We start from the raw sequence: 8,281 nt of genomic DNA on the forward strand, positions 1-8,281 counted from the left end.
ACTGCACATGTTTAAGTCAGCAGGCCCAGATGAACTGCATCCGAGGGTACTGAAGGAATTGGCCAGTGTCATAGCAGAACCACTAACATGGCTGTTTGAGCACACATGGCTCTTGGGTCAGATCCTGGAGGACTGGAAAAGGGCCAATGTGGTCCTATTTTCAAGAAAGGGAGGAAGGAGGATCCGAGTAATTATAGGCCAGTCAGTCTCACCTCCATCCTTGGAAAAGTCTTTAACAAGATTATTAAGGATCATATTTGTGGGAGTCCAGCAGGAAAAATAATGCAGCAGGGAAACAAGCATGGACTCATAGCAGGTAGATCATGCCTGACTAATCTGGTTTTGTTTTATGACCAGGTCACAAAATGCTTAGACGTAGGAGTAGAGGTGGATGTCGTTTTTCTGGATTTTAGGATGGCCTTCAATACAGTATTCTCATAAATAAATTAAGAGGCTGTGACTTAGATGTTTACACAGTCTGGTGGGTGGCAAATTGGCTTGGGGGTCGCACCCAGAGAGTGGTAGTAGATGGGTCGGTATAGACCTGGAAGTATGTGGGTAGTGGGGTTCCACAGGGCTCAGTGCTTAGACATGTACTCTTCAATGTCTACAGCAGTGACTTGGATGTGGGTGTGAAGTGTATTCTGTCCAAGTTTGTGGATGATACTAAATTGTGGGGTGAAGTGCACACTCTGGAGGGTAGGGAACAATTGCAGGCAGATCTGGACATGTTGGAAAAGTGGGCAGTATACAATAGGATGCAGTACAACAAGGACAAGTGCAGAGTGCTGCACCAAGGGCGCAAAAATAACCAGCACACCTACTGGCTGGGAAATGACCCTCTCAGCAGCACAGAAGCGGAAAGGGATCTTGGAGTCATAGTGGACTCCAAGATGAATATGATTTGTCAGTGTGACAAAATCATCAGCAAAGCTAACCGCACTTTATCATGCATCAGCAGATGCATGACAAACAGAACCAAGGAGGTGATACTTCCCTTCTATGCGGCATTGGTCAGGCCACAGTTGGAGTATTACATCCAGTTTTGGGTGCCGTACTTTAAGAAGGATCTGGATAACCTCAAGAAGGTCCAGAGGAGGGTTAAACGTTTATAGGCCAACCCCTATGAGGAGAGACTAAGGGACCTGGACATCTTCAGCCTCCGCAAGAGGAGGTTGAGAGGTGATCTTGTGGCCACCTACAAATTCATTAGGGGAGCGCAGCAAGGTATTGGAGATGCTCCGCTCACCAGGGCACCTCTTGGTGTAACAAGGAACAATGGTCACAAACTGACAGAGAGCAGATTTAGGCTAGATATCAGGAAAAACTTCTTCACAGCAAGGGCAGCCAAAATTTGGAATGGGCTTCCAAGGGAGGTGGTGGTCTCCCCTACCTTGGGGGTCTTTAAGGGAAGGCTGGATAAGCATCTGGCTGGGATCATCTGACCCCAACACTCTTTCTTGCCCAGTGCAGGGGGTTGGACTTGATTATCTGTTGAGGTCCCTTCCGACCCTAGCATCTATGAATCTATAAGTCCAAAGAAAAAACAGCTCAGTCCAGTTCACCAAGTTGCAATGAAACAGAGAAATTTGAATAAAACCAATTGGAGAATATTTATTAAAATAAGTCACATAAAATGTTGGGTGTCAACAGGGGAGGGGAGGGGGCTGGAGACCCCAGCAAATTCAAGGTAACCAGTCTGACTACTATCCTTCTGCTTCTTTCTGCATCTGCCCAGCTGACATAGGTGAGAATCTGTATTGTGTTGTTGCAGGTAGCTAGATAGGCATGGAGACAAATGCTTATTTTTGTGCTTTGGGGTGTAATCATAAAAGGCTGGGGTATAGACCCATTTTTGCCTCTATCTGATTGGGTTCAAGTAACACCTTACCTGCTAACAGGGCTTTTGGAATTATTGGGATGTGTAAAGGTATCTTGAGTTGGTGTACAAATAGGGTAATCATTCAAGCAATTGCACCTGCTCTTTAATTCTGCACTTAAGCTTGAAAAACTTGTATGGATCAAAGACAGGCTATACTCTTGTCTCTCCAAAGTCCTGGGTTTTTGGTAACAAAATAATACTTCTCACAAAACTTAATTCTGAAGCAAATTCTATTTAAAAAAAAAATGTCCTCATACTTCTGTTGCGCACGCTTTCTGTTTCTATTTATCCATCTGGATTTTGCATTACCCTTTTAAGACCAGGATGAGAAATTTTAAATATCACTGTTAATTTTAAACAGGATTCACAATTAGATATTAGATGCATCACTTCCATCTGAACCCAAGTAGACACAAAATACTTGCACACAGTAATTGATGACAATAACGCTTATACAAGACATACTTTTTCAAATAAACGTTAATTCCTAGGTACCTCAATTTTTCAGTGTTCAAACCAGCACAAATTTTCAGAGGCCGGATATTTTCTGAAAAACAGGTTCCTTCGATGTTTGGCAACTAGAACTCTCCAAACCTGAGGCACCTAGAAATCATTAATCTCACTGAAAATTTACGCCAGATGGTCTGAAGTATACATTCATTCAGTCCCTTACAGAATAAGCCCTACAAATAGCAGTTGCCATTGAGAACTGGGGAAATGACACACAGTAGCCATAGTGCAGCTGGTATTCAAATGGGACAGGGAAGTATAAGAAGTCTCTTTGACAGCAAAAGCAGCAGTAGAGATATGGCCCATACATTTCTAGCGTGGCAGGGGGTAGGGAAGGAAGAACAAAGCCTTCTCCCTCCCTGGCCTGTCACAGCTAAAACAAAACAAAACAAAACAAAACAAAACAAAACAAAACAAAGGACCAAAAATAAAATTAAAAACTCCCACAAAACCCCAAAACTATAAGGCTGGGCAAAACACAAACAGAAGCAGGATAGACCAGCCTGTTGTAAATTACTACTTTGTATTACCATCTGCTGTTTAGAAACAGTAGAATAAAAAAGGAGAGAAACATTATTATGAAACATGCTCAACCATTTTAAAAAATCTGTATATATAACATGAAACATTTAACAGCAGCTATTAGAACAACACTAACGCCCCCCAGGGGAGGACAAGAAATAATGGGCACAAACTGATTGAAGACAGCTTCAGCCTCAACCTAAGGAAAAACTTCTTTACAAGTTGAGTACCGAGGATTTTGAACAGGTTCCCCCCAGAGGTGGTACAGTCGTCCACACTGGCGATCTTCAAAGAAGTCTTGACATACATCTTGCTGGGGTCAACTGACCCCAGCAGTCTTTCCTACCCAAGTGCAGGGGGGCTGGACCCAGTGATCTGTAAGGTCCCTGCCAGCCCCTAACATCTATGAAACACTTAAAAAATATTGAACTGAGGGCTTCTCTATACAGAAAAGTTCCCCCAGCTATGTAGGTATAGTTAAACCAACACAGTTGTACCATAATGTGAACCCAGAACACAAGTGGCCTATTTTTCATTCAGCTTAAAAAAATGTTCTGAAACAACATAGACTAAACCAGAAAAGCATATTCTCTTACGGAGCAGGAATGTCTACATGTAGAGGTAAATGCAGCAAAATTCACACTTCAGCTTTACCTGGTGCAACTTTCCTATGTTCAAAACCTTTGACTTTCAATGTTTAAAAAAAACCTAACAACCTACATTACCTGAAGCATGGCAGTTACTTTTTTGCCAAGAAAATTTAGGTTACTACATGCAGCAACAGGGCGTATTGTTTATCCAAAAACTGGGATCACATCTGTGCCGACTGGCAGTTAGGCAAAGCCATCTGTCATTTTGGGGTATCCTAATGGGATTTGGCACTGAGAGATGAGGTTCTGTAACCAGGTAGGGATCAAGGGATGAGGATAACAGCCTTGAGGCTTCAATTACCCACTACTTCATATTGTGCTGCCTTCAAAAATCTGTTACTGGGAACCATGTTAAAAGCAATCTACTCATGTTATTTCTTATGTGCAGTTTTGGGAAGCAGGTTACCTTGTGAAATTGGAAGCCACAGTTCTATAAATTGCCATAAAATCTCTCTCTCTCTCTCTTTTGTTTTTGTTTTGTCATTTCTTTTCTTGATATTCAGGAATTTGGCCCAATTCCAGCATAATTCATCTGCCTTTAAAAACCCTCTATTCACAGGTCACTGATCTTTTACAATGTTCATTTTGCCTTCTGTGTACATTTCTTTGAAATTTTTTGGATGTCATTTTCCTAACTTATTGTTTCAATAATGAAAAAAATCATACTGTGAACAAACAATAGAAGGTCAAAGTTTAAAACAACATATCTGAGACATTTTTATCTCTTCATGTATAAAAAAAGAAACTAAATTTTTGAGATTTTATGTTCTTAAGGTAAATCAGGCCAATCTGTTTCACAAAGGTGACTGGAAACAAAGACAAAAAAGGAATCTTACCTGAAACTTTAAAAGGTTGAATATGCTCTTTATGGATTTCTAAAAATAGTGATGATATGGTTACGGTTAATAGTATTTTGCACTTAACCTTTCTATATGACCTTTTCAGGAAGTTTTAGCATTTTTGTAAAAGAAGCAACTATAGTGTATTGTGGGTAAACCCCAATTTTACAAAGGGGGTATTAAATACTTCAGTAAATTCAATGCAAAATTCTTTGATATGAAAGATCAAGTTAACATGGAAATGCTGGTAAGAGTTTCAGAAAGTGCCGAGGCCATTTACAAAGAGGCAAGGAAAAGTGGTAGTTGGTTCTAAGATCATCGAGGATATCCATTGTAGAGATCAGAACAGAAAACAAGTGCTCTCACAGATTCCCCTGATTTGTCTAGATCATTAAAAAAAGGTCAGTTAATATAGGACTCGTATAACTGGTAAAGAAGAGGTCTTTACTTGACAAGCTTAAACTGCATTTCTACTTTTGACTTACTGGAAGTGATACTTCACCTTGGACAGTATCTTTAGGAAATCACCTAGCACCCTGTCGCAGGGCACTAAGAGCAGAGATTGCAGGGGAAAAGAACACAAAGGGCCAGATAAGAGCCCAGGTGCAGGTTGCCATGACAACTGGCTAACGAGGGAATTGGCCGCACCTGCACCTGGTTAGCTGGCCAGAAGAGGCAGGGCCCTAAGCCCGTATAAACCCTAGGGCTGGGACCTGGCAGTTCAATTTCCTACCAGCAGCGAAAGGGGAAGGAGCCTTCAGGGAGGAAGGGCTCTGAGATACTACAGCCATTGGATATGCTACCCTTAGAGCTAATGGGGCACCAGGAGCCCATGAGGTACCCTCGCCTCCAGGCACCCAGTATTAGAGAGGGAGTTTTGCTCTTTTAAAGGGGCAGAGCATGCCCTGCACTTTATGTTATAGCCCAGGGGCTTATGTTTTGTTTGCCATTTTATAAGACCGGTGGTTTGAGTGAGGCTATTTGGGGAAGGAGGAGGCCTCATTGAGGCCCCACTACCGTGTGGGGACCCCAGCACCAGAGGGCACAGCATTTGGGGGCACAGACCCCGGCGCCAGAGAGGGCGCAGCGACAAGAGCTGCGGAGAGCCCAGTGAGGACAAGAGGCCGAATTATAACGAGGCCTAGGCAATACAATGCCGATACCATCTGCAAGGTTTGAGGCATGATAAAGGGGCGGTTGGAGCCATGCATACAACCCACAAGACTAGGGTGCCCCCCCCCCCCCAAACTCCCATAGTGAAACAGGACCCACAAGGTGTCCAGGAACCCACAGGGTTCAGGGAGTCCAACAAACCATGTCCAAGAGGACTTAAAGGCAGCCTCCCTAATCTTATATTTCCATCAAAGACATGGTGGGTGAGAACTGAGGGTGCCCAACAGGCCAAATTGGCATGGTCAAGGGGCCTTAGGAGAACACGGCCACCTTTGAGGACCCCATCCGGTGACACACTCAACTCACAGGAAGGAGTGAAATAGTTAAATAGTTGCAAAAAAACCCCTGTATGTGGGAAACCCAAGTAAGCCTGAAATCAATAAATGAATAAAGTTTAAGGCCAAAAGGGTCATTAGACCATTTAGTTTAGCTTATATACAGGAGCCAAGACAGGTTAGATAAAACTGTCTGGAACATAAGAAAAATCTAAAAGTCACATTCCTGAGTCTAAGGAAATCTCACAAAGGCAAGAGGCAAAAGCAAATATTGCAATTGGCATAAGATATTCAATCTTGAGGCATGAAACATTTCAGATCTCTTCCAATTTAAAATTTTCTTTAAACTTGCTTCTTCATAGCTTTAGTAACTATATGATACGATGAAAATAATGCCCAGCTTAAAAAAATTATTCTTATTATTTAAAAAGTAAGAGTTACGGCAGATGCATAACTACTGCTCTACTCATTTTCATGTTCTCCAGTGATAGTTATGTAAGAACCATTCACTATATGGAGGCACAGGCAGTTATTTAATCCCTTCCTGACTTCTCCATCTACTTTTGAAAACTGTTGCTGAGAAAATGAGAAGATTCTATAATTGAAGCTTCATTTTGCATCTCCTCAGTAACCAAAGAGCCCTGTCATCTGATCTTGCAGTCTTCTTGCATTCATGCAAATATTCTCACTGGCTTTACCATAAATTACTCACATGAGTAAGAGATGCAAAACTCAGTCTATTTCCCGCATCTTTCATTATTGCAGCAACCTCACAGCTGACTGACAACATGCATGCTATAGCACACCAGCCTCCCATATCTCAGCAGCATGCACTGTAGGATGGTACAAAACACTGGACCCCTTAGATTCAAGACTTTATTAGTTTCCCAGGAAATGCTTTCACATGTAGGATGTTTCTTTACTAAGGTTACCAAAAATTAAAGGCCCAAATGTCCTGGCCTCAAAATTTCTTTAAATTGTTAGGCAAAAACAACAAGCAAAAAAAAAAGCCCCCAAAGTCGTCAACCTAAAGCTTGGAAGCACTGAACTTCAGAAGATTAATATATTGCAGTGTTACTTCCCTCTCTACATTATTTGCTTGCTTGCTGGCCGCAACTTTGTTGCTATAGCTAGTCTCCATCAGGCTGGCATCTGCAACAACTTCCAGGCTGTTGTCTCTTGCTGTCACATATCCTCTGGTTCCCCCCTAAACTCCATTTCCTCTTACCTCGAGTTGTTCTTACCTTTCACCACAGTAGAGGGAATATGGATCTCTTGCTGCACACTGACCTGGAGAGTGACAATGCCCAGTCACAAACTAGCTATTTAGTAATTAAGCGCCAAAGTTCTTCCAAATACATGGGGAGTGGGGACCTATAAAGGAAATGCAAACTTTAGAAATTGAGCTGGGAAATCATTCTGCCCATGACACAAGTTTCCAGATGGTGTAGAGCGGATTTTCCAAAGTACATAAGAAGAGTATTTGATGCATGAAAAAGTTATAAACATTTAAAGTAGGGCTAAGAAAAATACCACACATCAAGCTGAACCATTTTATTCCACTCGATGCTGAAGTGAGTGCAAGTACAACTTTGGCAATTGTTACAGGTGGAGGCATTTGGGGAGTCTGCAGGTTTTATAAACCTTGCTATTAATTCTGTATAATTCCAAGTCACAGAAATCTGAAAAAACAGTACTGGATGAAGAAAAAAACACCACCACAGCAACAAAACTGATTTGACTGGCTTTTTTCCTTTGCACTAACTATAGTGCACAACTCAGAATAACAGACATTAGCAATCTTTTTATTTTTTAAATCATCTTTACTTCAACAACTGAGCTTCAACATAGACCCAGCACAGCTGCAATGTGCTTCTAAGCTCCTTTATAAAGCCCCTATATCCAGAAGTCTGCTGCCTAGCAGCCTAGCATGTCTTCTCGTCTCTAACCCTTATGAAAGGAACAATGCAACAGTGACAGATAGTCAGACTACACAGCAACATCAAAAATAAGAGCAAAGAGAGAATGCTTAAAACTTGATGCCATGGCTCAGTTTAGCTTATCTGTGTGACGCAACCAGTCTGTAGCAGTTAAACCAAGTCAGAAAGTGAAGTGTCAGCAAATCCAAATTTTCTGCCTTTGAACCTGGTAGAAAATGTAATGGATTCAATGTTGCAAAAAGGAGCATACATGTCCAGTGGAGCTTTTCTTTAGGATTTAAATACTCCTTCCTAACTTAAAAAGCTGCATTGTTCATGAAATTTAATGCTTTAACTTGGTCCAGTTTCAGGAGGTAAATCCCAAAAGGCTCATTGTGGCATTTTTAAACAACTGCCACCACAAATCTGTCGAATTTTGTGTTTCAAACCTTGCTTTTAAGTGCTTGCATGACTAATAAAGTGTGACATTGCTGAGATTTGCTAGCATTCT

At 41.6% G+C, this 8,281-nt stretch overlaps 1 long non-coding RNA gene across 1 annotated transcript in view; it reads right to left on the reverse strand.

Moving 5' to 3' along the window:
* Window positions 1-6,713: 6,713 nt before the first annotated feature.
* The window catches only part of LOC109288374, a 7,617-nt gene continuing 6,049 nt past the window's right edge, over window positions 6,714-8,281 (reverse strand). Inside the window, exon 2 of the long non-coding RNA XR_002095123.1 lies at window positions 6,714-7,225. This is a non-coding gene — a long non-coding RNA (uncharacterized LOC109288374). The remainder of the gene's footprint in view (window positions 7,226-8,281) is intronic.

Source organism: Gavialis gangeticus, unplaced genomic scaffold (assembly GCF_001723915.1).
Source record: "Gavialis gangeticus isolate Ggan-Ray unplaced genomic scaffold, GavGan_comp1, whole genome shotgun sequence".
NCBI classification, from domain to species: Eukaryota; Metazoa; Chordata; order Crocodylia; family Gavialidae; genus Gavialis; species Gavialis gangeticus.